The sequence below is a fragment of the Gigantopelta aegis genome, unplaced genomic scaffold (genome assembly GCF_016097555.1).
Source record: "Gigantopelta aegis isolate Gae_Host unplaced genomic scaffold, Gae_host_genome ctg4774_pilon_pilon, whole genome shotgun sequence".
In the NCBI taxonomy this organism is placed as follows: domain Eukaryota; kingdom Metazoa; phylum Mollusca; class Gastropoda; order Neomphalida; family Peltospiridae; genus Gigantopelta; species Gigantopelta aegis.
In genome coordinates, this window is record NW_024534038.1 from 6,185 (window position 1) to 24,569 (window position 18,385).

The following is an 18,385-nucleotide window of genomic DNA, read 5'->3' on the forward strand; positions in this document are numbered from 1 at the left end:
TCCCTTTTTGCATCTCTGAGTAACTTTACTGCTAGTGCTGGTCTACCTATCTCAACACACTGCTCCATCAACTCTATTAACACACCTACAGATAAAGAACTGTTATTAGTTGACTTAGTAATTAGATATTAAACTGCTTATATACAAACCTCCTCTCTCTCTCTCAAAAAAGATTCCCCTCTCCTCTTCTTCTCGTCTCTCTCATCTCCTCTCTCTCTCTCTTCCTCCTCTATCTTCCCTCTCTCCCTCTCCCTCTCCCTCTCCCTCTCCCCCTCCCCCCTCTCTCTCTCTCTCATTCACACTCACTTCACTCTCTACACCTCTCTCTCACGCACACACCTCATCATTTGGGAGAGCCTGTCTTGTACGGAGTGCATCAAGAAATCCATAGCCTTGAATAAGACTTCTTCTACTTTATTCCATTGTGATCTTAGTGATATGACAGTATAACATGTACCACATACTACATAAGCATGCAATTAACAGAACAGTAGCCCATAGTGCATCACTACCTGATCTCTGATTGAATTAGCTCGAGAAATAGAAAAATAAATGCTCACAACAACAAACATTATAATAAGGTACTATAACTAAAGTAAGATACTCTCCCTATCTTAAAGACACATCATTACAGTTCACTTCTATCATTTCAAAGGATCCAATCCAAGCGCCCTATAAAGAGAGGTTCACGACATAGGGTACTTCTAATATTAGAGAGGAAAGTTGTACCCGCTGATTTCTCAGCTTTCTATTTTGGTGAAATATCTACTACTACAGAGTTTATTTACTATAGGAATTTTATCATCCTAACCAGCTATGTTAATTAGCTAATGATAGAATTGAACTTTGCAATTAAAGGTATAAAACTGGGTCATCCCATTCATTCATTCACACCGACCAGTCCCCATCATTTAAATGGTCTGCTCATGTTTGCTTAACTTCAGTTAAATTAGAAGACTATACTACTAGGTCATCACGGAACCATTAACTACATTGATGTCTGTCTTATTCGTCCATTATACGAGTACAGTATTAGTAATCGAGTCATCTTGGCTACTACTACTGCCATTAGCTCTTAGCTTTTTCTGCCTGTGTTCTAACATCCATTTTTAGGCAAGCGAAGATTAGAGAGGTTAAACGATGGTGTGGGAGTTTTCTGATAAGGCGAATTTAGTGGATGCCGTGAGAGGAGAATGAAAGAGTAGGATCAAGTGCTTGAAAGAAGGGATACTACAAAAAATTGAGAAAAGGAGAGATAATATACATGGATGAATAGTCATATTGATTTCATTATTAAGTATATCGATACCTGGTATCGCTTTCCTTGCGGAAGACCTGATTCGTCTGGAGGGGTGTGACCACAGTATGAAGATCATGACGTCTGAAATAAATATAATTATTATAAAGATAGAACATTCAATTAAAGAGACAAACCTATGAACTATTGCGTCAATGTTGAGTAACTTTGCATTGGAATCAGCTATTATCTGAGACAGAGAGAAATAGAAGAGAGAGAGAGAGAGTATTAATAAGCTATACACTGTCATCACTATTAATCTTACTTTTTCTGTACACTCACAAAGAAGCCCAAAGCATTACTCTGCAACTGCATGAGAGAATGAACGTTGTTCAATGAAAGAGGTAAAGTTTGTGTATCACAGAAAGTTTTATAGAAGGATCCTTTCAATTGTTGTTTTTCTGCTTAATAAACAAATCTAAAAATTGAAGAGTTCTGAAATGTCTTGGACACAACAGAAGGGGGAGCCATTAATGGACAAAGATATGACCTAGAGAGAGAGAGAGAGAAAGAGAGAGAGAGGAGAGAGAGAGAAACATCTATTATACTGAGTGAAAGCTGTGCTCTGAGATGCTGTAAGTAAATAAAAAACATTTCCTAAAGAATGAAGTAAATGTATGAAGGTTAATATCAGTCAGTCAAACACAAAGAAAGCAAACAGATAGTAGGCAGATGGCAGTTGTATCATTCCTACATGATAACACAGGTGGCAAAAAAAAATTAGATATTTGCCAACTATATCACATCAGTAACATATTTTTGCATTCTATTCCTGAACTATTCTATATCTGATGATACAATTTCCATCCTACTATATTCTTTGTATTGGACTGACATAGTCATTCTTACACTTACTTCCTTTTTAGAAATGTTTTTATTTATTTATTTGCTTAATTTTTCTTTAAAATGCAAGTGTTTTGATAAACAGTATAGAAAAGCTGTAGCATTTGCAGGCAGTGAGTTCCATCTTTAACGAGCTCACAAAAAAGAATTCTTACATATTGTGATGAAGAAACCAATAATTGCTATGACTACAGTGATTAGCCAGGCACTTGAATAGTTCTATCAACAAGGAGTCCTCCAAATACAATAAGTTGTAATGATACTTAATTCAATGCATCGTAACAAGGATTACAGTCATTATCTTATCAGTCATACAGTATTATTTCTTTTAAGATCAAGCAGGCAATAGTCTATACTTACTTCCAGAAGTAGACTAATATTCTTTGTTTACATGTCATTAATATTAATTATTCATACAAAAGGCTTCCAAGAAGTAGTTTAATGGAATCCAGGCCATCTTAAAAGAACTCCTTTCACTTGGAACCAAGATACCCTTTATTTAGGTAGGATGAAATATTTTCACATTAATACTTCATTTTATAACCTCTATATAGAGGATACCTCTATACTAGGAACAGTTTCTAAGGTCTCAAGTGGAGTTGTTTCACTTGTACTTGTGAATAATACTGTTCTATTGCATACCTTAGTTAGCAAGTAAAGAGCTATGAATTTAAGAAAGACCTCACGAACTAGGTCACATCAACTCGTTCCTACAATAAACAAAAAATTACACTGTGTACTATAAATAGAGTGAGCCAAGATCCAATGTTTCTATATATACCTCTACCTGTTCTGCTTTATATTGATCTCCAAAGTCAAGAGTACAACTTCGACAGCAAAATCTCCACCAAAACTCAAACCTAAGATATATACCATAATAATTATTTATGTCACACTATTACTATAATTTGTGGTAGCAAGTTTTGAAATTAATATGTACTTAAAAATGATTTTAAACAATTGAAAAAAATCAGTTAGTAATTATCCAACATAAAGAATATAAATGAACATACTGGACACTTCACTGCTAGGTGCAGTGAGATTTTTTCCTTGAACAATCTAACAGCTTTGCTATATGAAGAACAAATCAAGTATGATACTGAAATTGTTCAAGATCGAACTCTTACCAGTGGAAGAGGATTCATAGAAATGAATGTCTTCATATCATTACCACTATATTAAATAGGATATTAATATGGTAAAAATATCTTTGTGTATTGTTACATATTAAGAAAAGTTAATATCAATTAAGTGTTAATACCATGTCAGATATTTGAACTCATTACCAATAGTATAATATAGTAGATTTTGCATGTTAATTTTTTGAAAAATGTTGGCATTACTATTTCAATATTCATAGCTCAGTAAATATATGATGTAGGAGAGGAGATGTAGGCCTCATAATAAAATGTTGCATATTTTATATCTCTATCGTAATATATACACCACACTTACATCGTGATAGTATTCCACTCTACATCAATGACACACACACCAGGAGGTGCCGTATAATTATCAAAATATCGACTATCCATACCTTTAGGACAAAGAGATAATATTCTAATAGCTAGTAAAAAACAGTGTATACATTCAGTAAATTCAGTATATTGCTTTGGGTATATTAACTTATATAACCATATACTATAAACATAAAGTCATAATCTTAACCTATGATGGAATGGTACAGGAGCTTGTAAATAGGATTAGAATGCCAGAGGACACATAGGTATATAAGTACATTGCCATTGTAGAGGGAAGAAGGAACTGAACGTAGTGCCTCACCCGACACTAGTGAGTAGAGCTGGACGAGTTGAAGTGAAAACAAGATTTTTTGTTCTAGTAAAACTAAATGCATAAGTGTTAGACATTCTCAACATCAGACAGGTCAACAAGTCCAGTGGGTGGAGACTCTGCAATAATGAAAGTGAAAGTAGTAATATTGTTCATTAATATGAAAGTTTTGCTTATTTTCTGGTTGTCCTTCAGGTGAAGGACAAGATGAGGATAAGATTATACTATTAGTACATAATTTTAAATAACACTTGATTAACACATTGTTTAACGCAAAAGAGCAAAAAACTGTTTTATTGTTGAACTTTCATTTGTTTTTAATTGTATTATGGTGTTTTCTTTAACAACATACCCCATTGGTAAGGGTGTCTGGACTGGTAAGAAATACAATATTCTCCGGACCTATTAACATCTGAAACTCGTGTCTCCTCTCACAGATGGAAAAGGAACATTAAACCTAAGCTTTAGCAACATATCTGAGAGAAAGAGAGCAGAGAGAGAGGCAGAGAGACAGGAGACAGACAGTCAGAGAACAGACCAGACAGAGATATGAAAAGCATGAGGAGTAATTATTACAAAAAATTCTTCTTTCAAAACCTTTCTAGTGTAGAAAGACATTTTTGGAAATTGACAGACCATAGAGAGAGAGCAAAGAAAGCTTTGAAGCAGAGAAGAAGGTCCAATGAGAGAGAAGACAGACACACTTACGCCATAATGAAGTATAACCCTAGAGAAAGACAAAAAGTGCTTGTTTTATTGTCCAGTTTAGAGTGATCATCATTTACCTCAATACCAGACCTAGAGCTCTTTTCATATCCTGTATTGCTGAGACAGTATCAGGTACTCTCTCATAGAACACAACACATGCTCCATACATCTAAAGACATGTAAAGAGTAATCTGATTAGGTCAATGAAGTACAAACTGACAGAAGTACACCCACATGCAACAAGACATGAGTTTTGCAATAACACTGAATGACACCATGGCTCTCTATACTCTCTATTGTATTATGAATACTTATCCTATTCATCGAGTGATAAATGAGCTATTAATGTATATGTAGTAGAACGTCCACTTTATATTAAACCTACACATTTGTCCAACACACTTTGTTATAGCAATGTTTGAGAAGGTTGGCAAAGGAAAGGAGGCGTGTCTTTCCCATGCTTCAACAGAGCCCCCCCCCAAATGGTAAACAAAACGTGGTACACTCTCTGGTAAAGGAAACTCAGGATAGTTCCTGCCATGGGTAAGCGACTGAGAAGCTCTAAATCAAAGAGAAGGATAAGATTTGACGTTAAACCAGTCTCTTACCTGCCGTGTATGCTACTGAATGGTGGGCAAAGAAGACTGGACTGTAGCAATTTTGACACCTGAACTTAAATATCTCTACCTAATGGAGTTGGGAGGGGCTTGTAACCAGATGGAGGATCTTCCTGTAATTAGAGGAAGTACGAACCATCATCATATATTGTCAGTTCATCTATCCCATCCCCCCTGTCCACTCATCTATCTGTCCAACCTCTTATTGCCCCCCCCCCCCCCCCCCCCCCCCCCCCCCCCCCCCCCCCCTTCCCCCCCCCCCCCCCCCCCCCCCCCCCCCCCCCCCCCCCCCCCCCCCCCCCCCCCCCCCCCCCCCCCCCCCCCCCCCCCCCCCCCCCCCCCCCCCCCCCCCCCCCCCCCCCCCCCCCCCCCCACCCCCCCATCCCCTCCTGATCCACCCATTCTAACTTGTATCATACCTTGTTTTCCTACAATCACACTTAATCCGTAATAGCACTTGAACGTATTATATCCATGAGCTAAACTCTTTTCACAGTCAATAAATTGGATAGCGTCACCTCCGCTAAGATCAGCTGATCTCCCACTTGTTGTAACTGCAATAGTTTCGTGACCAGCTGGAAAGTGTTTACTATGTTCTGCACTATAAATACTATAGAAGTAATAGTACAATAAATATTTGGATAATGGGAGAGAAATGGATGAATAGTTAAGGAATGAATAACAATAGATGCATAATAAATGCACCTTATCTCTGTAATTATGGAGGTCTATCCTCCTCCTTGTCGATACAAGGAAGAGGGACGTTCCAAATAGACCTCCGCCATTCAGACTACCACTGTTACCATTGGAGTAGTATCGATACCACCTATGGAAATGGTTTATTAAATTTCATAACCAAGAATATGTGCTACTTACCGAAATCCTTTTGGACATCTTCATACTTCTTTGCTATTACAGCAACCTCGGTAATAGGCTCTACTTAGTGGGTGTGGTCAAATGTAGTGACTCTCCGACTCACCAATGTCTCCACCCCTGAAAGGCGATACATTTTCTTCCCAAACCACGACAACAAAATAGTCGACAATACGTTTCAGGAACGTCCCTCCATTATCTAATAATCTACAAGGAAGAGAATGAGGCTCTAGGATAACAAATCCATATAAGTGTTTACAAGAACTTATCACTATGTTTATTTACAAGCAAACACAACCAATGTTTTGGACACGTACCTGTAATGAAAGTCTTGCAGTAAAATAAACACAATTAAAACGAATACTACAGACATAACCATCAATTTTCATTATGATTTGATAACACAGAGCTTGCAAACTGAATTAATATTTATGCCACAAAAATCATAACCTTTAAGATGCTGCTGTCTTTCAATATACTGTTTACTGATAATTAGAACGTTTCGATATAATAATTACGGTTAAAATGGCACAAGAAGGGAGTACAAGTAACACTAACTTTTTGCAGCATTTAAAAAAGGTAACAGCTAACTAATATTTTCAAAAATTATGTATAGTTTTCTGATGTTAGGAACAAGATGCTGAGAGTCGTGCTGTTTTCAATGGGTGGAGCCCAATTATTAGAACCATCCATAACTTACAATACTTTATTACAAGCTGTGCGTTCTTACTTATTGTATTTAATTCCCATATCACATTTTTCTCAGGCACATGTCTTGAGCCACGACACTACAATGATGTTGTCGAGGAGAGATTTATCGAGAATTATGTGGCTGGCCACAGTGTGATAAACACCACCTTGTTAATGTACCTTCAGCGAAGTATCATATATCTGTAAAACAGAAGAAAGTTCTAGATATTTCAGAAAGAACGGTAGTAATAGCAAATAATAACCTAATAAAGTAATAGACTTTTTAAGGATTTATTTTGTAATTGTAATTGTTAATTTTGAGTATTTTATTAAGTGAAGTTTTTTTTTAATGTCTTTGTTTCTACATGTGTTATAGAAATTCTGTAGCTCAAGTTGCTACCATTCATCAAAGTATTTTGCCTCTCAACTCTCTATGGAGCCAATATGGACCAGGACATCTGATTTACTTTTTATTACTATCATTACTACATTAAACTTTATGATGTTTATGGGTGTTTGTAGGTTAGCGTGACAATTAAACTATTAGAAGTCCAAGAAAATCAACTAAGTACATTATTTATTGTTATGGAATCTATTATTTGTTGCTATCGATGAACCCACTCAAGATGAAAAAAAAGCCTACTGAACAGACAAACCTGTTTTTGGACAGAAAAAAAACAGTTCTTTTAAGAAGTTTAGCAAGTGATACTAAGAGACCTGATCCATTAACAATGCTACAAAAATCAGTAGAAATACCAGGACAAGATGGAAGAGTATAACGAGTCTTCTCCAATGAAATCAGATATCAAAATAATTGAACACAAAGTTTGACAGTATAAACTTGTCCCATCAAAGGTACTGACGAAGAGAGGAGGAGGAAGGAGACTATTATTGTAGAGCCTTCCGAAACCAATACAGCCATAAAACATTAACTAAAGTAGATGATCTCTCTGTTAAAGACAAATTATATCAAGCCTTATACACATGGACTATTAATAGAGCACATTCCACGATGTGATGATAAAATTGTAGAGACAGAGAAAACACAAGATATTGAAGTTGATCCTATTATTTCCTACCAGCAGTTCATAACATTGAAACATCTCAAATTCACAGAACATTTTCTTGAATCATCTCAAAACAAAGTGAGCAGAAATAATTGTATTAATTAAGCAACTTATTAATCATGTTTTCTCAGTTTAAACACAGATCTCAAGCAAGTTTGATTTAATAATCCATGCTATCTTACCAGAACTTACTTTCACTAGCTAAGACATTCAGGTATGAAATATAATGCCATTATAAAATATTAAAACTACTGGTAAATTGATGATATATAGTTTAACAAAGATACAATTACATTCAAAAAACCAAATGAATGGAGACTTCTTATATCAATTATGATCACAGGTACTTTTAACCTTTAATGTTTTCATAATTCTTGAACACAATGAGTACTTGTTATGTCTGTGCTTAAACATGCATCCCTAACTTTAAATATTAACATTGCACATAAAGAATTTAGGACTACTAGACAAATAATCACTTTTGCCTTATTCTTTGCTGCCACAATTAATCAGTATATATTTTATTCAGTTTAGATCTTGCTGATATAGAAGATAACCCAGTAGTACTAACAATGGCTAGAAACAGCTGGTCTCCAGAAATCAGATATGACAGATTTAGTTCAATATCTTTCAGCAAAATTAAGTAATTATTAATGAATAATTATAACATATCCAAATTCTGCACCCCGTGAATTACATATTACGATTGGTCAACGATGAGGTAGGCGTTGCGTTACCATGGAGACAATGTGTTGATGAATTATCAATCAACTGGAGCTGAGGTACAAATAAATATAAATGAAGGAGCTAACGACTAGAGCAGCTACTAGTGTTGGTATTGTACTTTTCTTTATACGTAAACAATGTCGCTGAAAGTGGTCTATCTAATGTATACTTGATCTGGATCCAGCACAAAGGTAAATTCAAGGACAGTTATTGATGAAGTATATTGTACTATTTAGTACATTGACAGAAAAAAAAACCTGAAAAATGTGCCAAAAGCTGCAAAATACTTTTGTGTTTGCAGTCATTTTCTGTAAACTTTTTCTAGTGATGTTGATACATACATATTATATAATAGTTGTTCTTACTGACTCGTGCAATATGTCCTTATAATAAGATCTTGTTACAAGAGGAAGAAGAAAGAAACGTCGCAAGCAAGAGGAGACACTTATTTCCCTAGAACGTATCCAGCAAAGAATTGCAACCACTTTAGTCGAGTACGAAACTGCTGGGACAGACTATAACTGATCCAATGGCAGCACAGAAGAGTCTGTTGAAGTGAGTTTTTGAGCAGATCATTGATCCAGTCCAACTTTATGAGCTATTAAATGACACTCGTATAAGATCAAATATGAAAAGCATCTGACAATTGTTCTAGTTGGATTTGAAGAGAAGTGTCAGGCTAAAGAACAAGTCTGCTTCTTTCCCTAGGGACAGCTTTTTTTCAGGAAACAAGAGCAGGAAATACAGAAACAACTATTGAAAGATCTGGAAGGTGAAGAGATAGATTTTCGAAGATGTTACTGCTGGGTTGGGAGAGTGCTATGAAACAGCTACTAAGGCAGCCACAAAACTAAATGGCTATAAAGAATGGAAATAAGTCAATTGCTTGCTGTGGGCTGCTGCGTTCCCTGATAACAAAAAAGGGACGTAAGAAGTTGGAAAAAGCGTTAGTCAAAGCTCAAGATGAAAGTCCAGAAAATGACTACAACATTGCAAACTATTCAAGTTGGTTGGATCAAGCAAGGAGAAATCTGACCAACTTCAGAATCTTTAGAAGCTAAAAAAACTGCAGAATGTGGCAAGCTACGTAAAACAGCAGATCAAGTCCAAAAACTTCAGACCAGCAACGATAGTCTTAAGGTCATGTGCTAATTAGAAAATGTGTCAACAGTGCTTAAAAAGACAGACGAAGGAATTTCAAGGAGCTTCCAGACTAATCCATCGAGGTGACGATCAGTGACCAGTCTCTCACCTGTTGTGTGAATGAGATTAAAGTGAAGGAACTAGAGCTCCCCCCCCCCCCCCCCAAGCATTGAAGCACGTCAAACTGCTTGTCAGACAGTTGCAAGCAGAAAAAGTGCAGAATGAGGAGTGAGTTTCAACAAGAACTAGAAGCATTGAAAAGTCAATTTGAAACTGACTTTTCCTTATGGCAGAAATGAAGTGGCACATCATGAAAGAACAGTTTACGAAGTCTGGTAGTTGAAGCTGACTTGTTTGAGGAAAACCGGCGCCCAAAAATAGAGGCAGAAGAAGTGGAGAAACAAGAGGAAGAAGAATAGGGATCAACTGAACTCCAATTGAAACAATTGATGGAATTGAAGAGGAGAGTCCAACAAGTATGAAGTCCAACATGATGTCTCACCATCAGATGAAGCCACAGTGACCCAGCAACGGCTACAAAGAAAACATAGAAGACATGCCGAAACAGAGAATGCCTTGAAATCAGAGATAACAGACATCAAAAACAAATCTCGTAAAATGGTGACATCTTTGAAAGCACAGTTGGCTGAAGCTGAGAACAGGTGCAGGGCCAACCATCAGAGCAAAAAAATCAAATCGGAAAGGGTTACCTGCTATTGTTCAAGATTATAAGAAACAAAGAGAAGACTGGAAAAACAAGTACACCAACTTAAACAAGAAAAAGAAGAATTGGTTGGAGACAAAGGATCTGCAGTTTATCAAGAGTATTTCAGCTTGAACAAACAATTGAAAACAGCTTCAACAAGATGCAGCAATGGACTTAATGCACACCAGCAGGACGCCTCAACATAAAGATTTTTTTCTACCCACAGTATACTCAATGGTCAGATGGTGCTTTTCCATATCAGCACCACCCCGCTCTATATTATCCACAGACCGGCCACTCAATATCTATGGAAGAAGTTCTTCCCACAATGCTCAAGGAGGCAACACCTCTTTCCAGGTCACAGCATTGTACTTAGCAGTGGAGGAGCTTCAGCCCATCTAATATTCATCTCATGCTCCCCTCTTCATAGCAGCAGTAATGATAAGCCAGCAACTATTGAATTTTCCAGGTCTTGCTCTCTCTCGGTCTGTCTCGCCATAGTCAAGGATCTGATCGCATATAATCTCTTGTATCATCCTGTAGTCCCCAAGAATGGACAAACACAGCATACGAACAATCATGAAATTAAAGAGGCTAGTGTTGAGATAATTCCCAACTCATTATACCATCTAATACTACATGGGTGAAGTGATTGAAGATCTGATGAGTCAATCGACTATCAGTTCTCAATGGAGACAAAGATCAACAAGGTCGGGTGACAACAATGAGATTCACATTGGCACTTACAACCCATCAACTGTTTGGGAAAAAAAAAACCTGCCCTTCAAGAGTTCTAAACTCCACAACCAATTGTAACGAAAAAGTCGAAGGAGCATCAAATGAAGCGAGTTTACAGCTTGCTTCATTTTTCAACGACTTCTACATCAAGCTAAAGGAAACAACATCGAGTTGATCTGCAGAAGAATCAGGATACCATGCTAACCTTTCTGCTAAAGTTTACATTCTCAAAGCTGAGTCATTCATCTTAGACATTTTGTTGATCATAGAATGACGAAAGTAAAGGAGGCATTCTTTTTCACAAGACTTGATGAGATAGAAATGAAAAGGCCTTGCAAGATGCTGTCCATAGATCACCAAGATGATCAAGAGGACTTTACAGTCTATATCATCCAAAATGAATGAATATTTGGCCATTCCTGGTCACAGTCTCAAGAAAATAGCTCAAAAAGATAAACCAACGAGGGGACTCAAGTTCAAAAAGCTATTGAAAGCACTCCAAAAAGTCGTCTGCTTCACCTGAGCATAACAAGTCGTGTGATAAATATAATTACAACAAACCTTCAGAGAAACGACAACTGGATTTCATGATGCAATGAACAACCTAACATCAAAAAGACTGCAGTTAGCTAATAACTTGCAGTCTGGCACTGACAAAAGCAGAAAAACAAAACAGATGTTTTTCTTGATCAAGCCCAAGTTACCCAACTTCCAAACACCTTCTTCCAGGCTCTATCATGATGCCACTACACCGCAACAACCCTCCTTCCTCGTAAGAACACCCCTCTCCCCATCAATCATAACTCGCAAGAGAGTCAAAGAGGTGACAGAGCACGCCCTCATCCAACCATGCGTCTTATAAATGATATCCGTTCCACTTTAACTAGCAGACAGCAACAGTTATCAGGACAACAGTGGACCTAATAGCAGATACATCACCACTAACAACAATCTAGGGACCAATCTACTGAGGGTGGTCATAAGTGGACTGTAGCCTAGTTCTAGGCTCAGGTGGCTACCTTCTCACCAATACTGCCCAGACTCATAGAACTGAAAACTACCAGACTGCAGAGAACCTGAATTCTCTTATGCTCTTTAGCTCGAAGGGAGAGTTCTAACATCCTAAACGAAATGCAGTTGGTTGCATTCGAAGATATCTCTCACTCTGCAGAAGTATTGCCGCCAATCCCAATTCCTAATCATCAAGAGGGAACAAATTGTTGCATCTTTAAAATTGTTTGTAATATACTGTCAAATATAATACACTGGGCAGTAAACCGTTTATAATGTTTAATGTCAAAAGGGACAAAATGGAATTTGATATATCACTTTTCTATAATAAAAAATGAAAACAATGATAGAGAGAGAAGAGAGAGAAATATAGGGAGGGAAGGGAGGGAAACAATCAATATTACTGTTAAGAGATCAGCAGGATTAATGTGTAGTTTTTTGTGTAGAAGAGGTGGTGGACTTGTGATATAAGTAAAGGTGAGACTGATCATTACTAAAGACAGTACTAGATTTAAATGTTTTTCTTTTTTCCACTCTAAACTTATGAGGTAAAGTCAATTAGGGCTACAAATTAGAGAGAAATAATAAATCTATTACTCGGTTCATTCACTTAAATCATCTAATACCACTAATTCTTTAAGAATCATCTCAATATCTTGATGTGACAAATGGGACATGCAACCAGGGACCTTTGAGAGGCCAAAGGATGATCCTCATCAGCAAAGGGGCAAACCCTATAAAAAATAAAATACAATGACTGGCTCTGTCATTTCTACCTCAATCTTAGGAGATACTAAGTAATAGCTCATCGCCGGTGGACACCTCTTGACGGGTAAAATGGTCTACCATGTTGTTTTCAAAAGTCTTCCTCTGAGGAATGAAAGGAATGTACATGTTTACTATTGATCAGCCGCTCTATATTGACCTTAGTGCTAGTAACTTACTTGCCCGCCCCCATTGAACAGCATATCAACATTGATCTAGTGGTTTGGGTGTTCGCAACAATTCCCAACTCGGGTGCTTGCGCCTCTCTCACCATGGAAGCCACACCTCCAAACAATAGCTGTGGCCTTTCCATTCCAAAGATCTGTAATAATAGTTCCAGCAGCTTTTTTGCCACGCACCATCTTCCCAAACTACACACAGCACTAACACCACTAAATTACTACCCATCGTTGAGCGATACCCTTTGTTAATAAGCTCTAAAATAATTAAAACCTGAATTATTAAGGGTCCCAGAAAATAATTAGGTGTACATAGGTTCTGGGTAATGCTTACTTGATTTATCTGCATCGATTTCAAATAATGATTTCTCCTCTTCTCATATTGGTAATTAACCACTCACACACAGAACTACAAAAGAATGTGCAATGAATATCATAATAGCATTGAATTATAATCATAGGCATATCGTATATCCAAAAGGCATATCATATTCCCAATCAATAATAACTATATCAATATCGGGGGCAATTGACTCATAACAATAAATTCAATACTGAAGAAAAAGAGTGATAGTATCACTCACAGTGGTCCTTCGCTTGAGGAGATCAGAACGCCTTGTAACATTCCATTGTTGAGCTCTTCTAACTCCTCCATCAGTCACACCCACTAACCCTAAACAATATAGATCCTCAAAGATACATTGGGAATAACGTAGGAGCAAATGATCTTCTAAGTTTGACTTTAAAGCTTCATTTTGTATATCATATTTGCTGGTAAAAAAATATAAAGTTATGATTTTAATCTCACTTGTATAAATTGACGGCCAATTGAGTGTTAACCTGTCCAAGTTTGAGGAATCTGGTGCTAATAACATTATGTCGAATACGAAGTCCCCCTGTCAATGGTGCATGCCAGGAGACATGGATCCAACACAAAGGAAGATTTTCTGACTAAAGTATTAAACCGTTTTTATGAGAATTGATGATTGATAGAGACTCTTACTTGAAAAAACGTAACGTGCTAAAGATTGTAACCAACTCTGGCTGGCCATGTGGAGGAGAAGTGCTTGTACACATCATCTAAAAGGAGACGAAATTGTCAACTCCCCCCCCCCCCCCCCCCCCCAAATCCAAACCACTAGGTTGGATCGGTCCAGGCAACCCTAAAGAAACAAAGCCAGATAGTATTATGTTGCTCTACAAATAATGAATACTACATTACTCATGAAAACGTCCATCTCCGTAAAGATCAACAACCCAAACATGTTACATAATGCCAGTTTTGGGGAATACCCTTTGTACTGTCACCAGGGTTGCGATAAATGTTGAAAATCAAGTGGATCTGGGCCCACCCAGCCTACAATAGGGAGTATAACTTGAAAATTTATTACGATGACCAAACAATTACCTCTATTGTTTTGTTTGTCCAATTCATCTCATTATCTGTTCCATCAATCAATTCTCTGTCCATTTTCATCTATCCCTTCATCCATCCTTCATACATTCATCTATCTATCCATCCCAGTAATCAATCATTAATCTCTCTATCAATTCACCCATCAGGTCACCCCCCCACTTACCAAACTTTACCAAAAGCTGTAATTTGCAGTGGGTTAGGTTGATCTGGGTATATATCTCGACAAACACTGTAGATCCCATCTAAACCCACTGGTCGCTTCGTAGCCATACTTTTTGGACTACCTTTACTATCAATTCCCAAGGCCCCCACCTAGTTTAGTAAATACACACACCCAAACTTGATGGGCGTTGCCCAATGTAAGTGTAATGGAAGCTGTAATGGAAGGGAAACAGCTGCCTCAGATCTACTCAAGATCTACCAAGCAGAAATAGTTGCCATTTTTTCACATTATAGTCAAGGCAGTTATAAGTGGAATATGATCACCATTGAAATAATCAGTTGGTCTCCTGTCATGGAATAAATATCCATTCTGTTTGCCTTTAGTGCATGAAGTTAAGAGATATGGTTAGATTAAAAGATAAAAATGACACTGGCTCAAGCTCAAGGTGACTTATTTTATTACACTCAAATGTACTTTATGATTGCATACCATGTGTGAAATTCATACCTCAATAAGCTAAGAGTATGAGTATGAAAACTCTGTGTGGGTATGAGATCCATATCTCATCTTCTCATGAGAGTATGTGGCCCATACTCATTGGAGCATAAGTATGAGACCATACTTTACACTGTGAATAGTATGGGTTGTGAGACTTATGTCTCATTTTGTTAGCATAATTATAATATTGTCATGATCAATAGTTAGTTATGGGTTTGGGTACAAGACTTGTCCTGATGGTATGAACATGAAGACTTTTATTACTAGTTATTGAAATGGACAAAACAAAGTGTCTTAAGATATGAACTTGAGAAAATGCAAAGACTCAAAAAAAAAAAAACTAAAGTAAGTTCAGACACTCTTTCAAAGTAGATCATGTGACATATTCTTAATCATTTAGAAACCACGTTTTTAAACGAGTTAGTAGTAGTAGCTCTAGTACGGATCGACACGTAAATTAAGAAAAAGAAATTCAGAATCTTCTGAAGACCGCAGCGACAAGGAACAGACACATCACACAGGAGGGCCACCAGACCTGTAACTTAAGAGTAATCAATAACTAACTATTAGGGGTTTCCCTTAAGTGTTTGTGTCTCTTGTTTGATTTTTAAGTCTTTCTTACAGTAGTATTACTACCTCTGTAATATTTGTACCTAGCAACTGTTATTAGCTGGTGGATTTTCAATGATGATGTTGTGGTCAATGTTGCTATGACATAACAACTTGTTAGGAAAAAAGTTTATTTCTACTATAAATCCCACTATTTTACTGTCAGTTTCTACAGAGCTTGTAACATAACAATGGAGCTCTTCACTGGGACTAGTAACTAGTCCATGGGACTTGACCAACAGATTTAACTCCTCCCACAGGCTCCCAGGAAAAACGTTGGAGAAAGGACAGTCAGGAAAACACTGACTTCGATGTAGGAAAAGAGGTAACCAGGACATTTAAACGGCGACCAGTACCAAATGGTGAAAAAGCTAAAGAATCTCGTCCTTTGCAGAGCTCCAGCAGCACAGTGTGCAGGATCAAATCTATATCAAAATTTGATTTAGAATTCAAAATTTTATTCTCTTACTTTTCAGTTGTCTTTCCAGATACATTCGTTCTTTAGAGACACACCCAAAGCTAGAACAATGGGTGTACCAGCTGGGATACAATACCCCACCCACAACAATATCGTGATCACAATAACGGGCACGCATAAGGAGCTAAAGTTTGACATTCGTAAACTTTCATCTAAAACTTGACGCAGATATCTATGACAAAAACAATACCAGTATACTTAATTACTTTAGACAATAGTTTTTAACCCCCCTAAATGAAGAGCAACATACGTAGTTGTTGAATAAACATAGTCCTTCAGTTTCTTGTCTCGATCACTTCCCACTAAATCTTTCATCGCCTGAATAACCTTAGCTTTTACTTCAGGATACAGATTCATGTAATAGATGCCCACACTAAGAGATAACCCATTAAGTATGTAGAAACCACCAACCATAAATGTGAGAACATCAGAACCGTGTCTTAAATCTAAAATCTCAAATTTGAAACATAAAATTGAAAATTCACACTACATACTTGATCCTCTTGGTACTTGAGACTGAAGAAGAGCATCAATAAATGGTATCTCTGTTCGTTCAGTACTTCTTCTCTCGATTTTACTACACGCAACACAGTATCTCTCATGCTTCTTAATTGATCATTGAATGTCTTCTCTCTCTCGCTGCCTGGTTCAGGAGGACCAATATGGAGTCGCTGTTCACCATTTTTCATGCCATACTAATGGTAGACATGAAGTAATAAAAATACTCCATTAAATGTAGTCTCACTGAGTGATAAGACTTGGCCATTTTACGTATTTCTTCTTCACTTTCAAATGCTTCTCCATAACAGTACGAGTTATACCTTTTATAGTCATCATAAAAAAATTCTTCTTGTAATTCTATTTGACCATTTGATGGTAACTGAGACCAGTTATTAGCAGTCTCGTCTGCAATCTAGATTAAAGAGTAAATTAAAATCACTACTCCAGTAATAAATACAGTAATGCTACAAATTCTGGTCACAGTTGAAAGACATTCTTTTGTACATACATCTCTTATGTCTTGTGTGTATAATCTTTTGTAGTATTCTGACCCCAGTGTAACAACAGAGGTCAATAAGGTTAAAGGTCATTTAGCCACCAAAGTTCTATTACATTATTTTCTTGGGTACAGATATCGTATGAAGAGAACAAGTCCATTACTGTTGCTAAGGTGATGTGCAAAATGGCTACACATAAATACCTTGATAAAACGGGTATGTAATCCCTCTAGAAACTCATCTCTCAAAGTTGGATAAAGGAACTTGCGTCGTTCTTCCCCAGTCAAGTCCATTAGCATATTGTATGCTCTGGTCAGTTTAAAATTGGATGAAATAGTTCAAAGAGCAACTCTGGAATCAAGAAATTAAAAGTGATATTTGATCAATGAGATGTTGGGTTGCTAACTTGGTCTGTATGTTAATTCATTGTATCCTTAAACATCTCTGGACTACAAATACTGACTACTTTCTGTTTCCCCCACCAAAACATGGACTATTGACTGACGACCATGATCATGAAGATGGAGCAAATATTCATGTAGACTTCCATGTTTACTCAACTGACCTAGATCACCAAGCCTATGGAAAATGAGATTATTATATTAAGACTATACAATAACTACTTACTCAGGATCTGCAGGTTCTTTAGCCCAACCAGGAACATTTTTTGATTTTTCTGGAGATTAGAAGTCGGAGTGACCTCAGAACTAGAAGACTATAAAAATTACATTTTGTCAATAACAATTGAAAATCATATATAAATGTAATAGTTGCTTTCTATTTTCGATACACTTTCACATCACTATGAAGTTGCATTGGGAGACTCTGGTATTTTTACTAGGAATTAGTAGCATTTTATCATGTTAATAGAACTAATCTAGAATCTACTTAGCTGGTTATCAATTACTGTCGATTTGGAGAAGAAATAGAAAACCAATAGTATCACTAAGCCTGTATAGCCGAGACCGCAAAGATCACAAAATCCAACATGGCTGAGCTTGTCCCGACAATAGTGCCCACACGCCCACTCCTCTGGGCAGAGCTTGGAGTGCTCCTGTATTTGCAAGG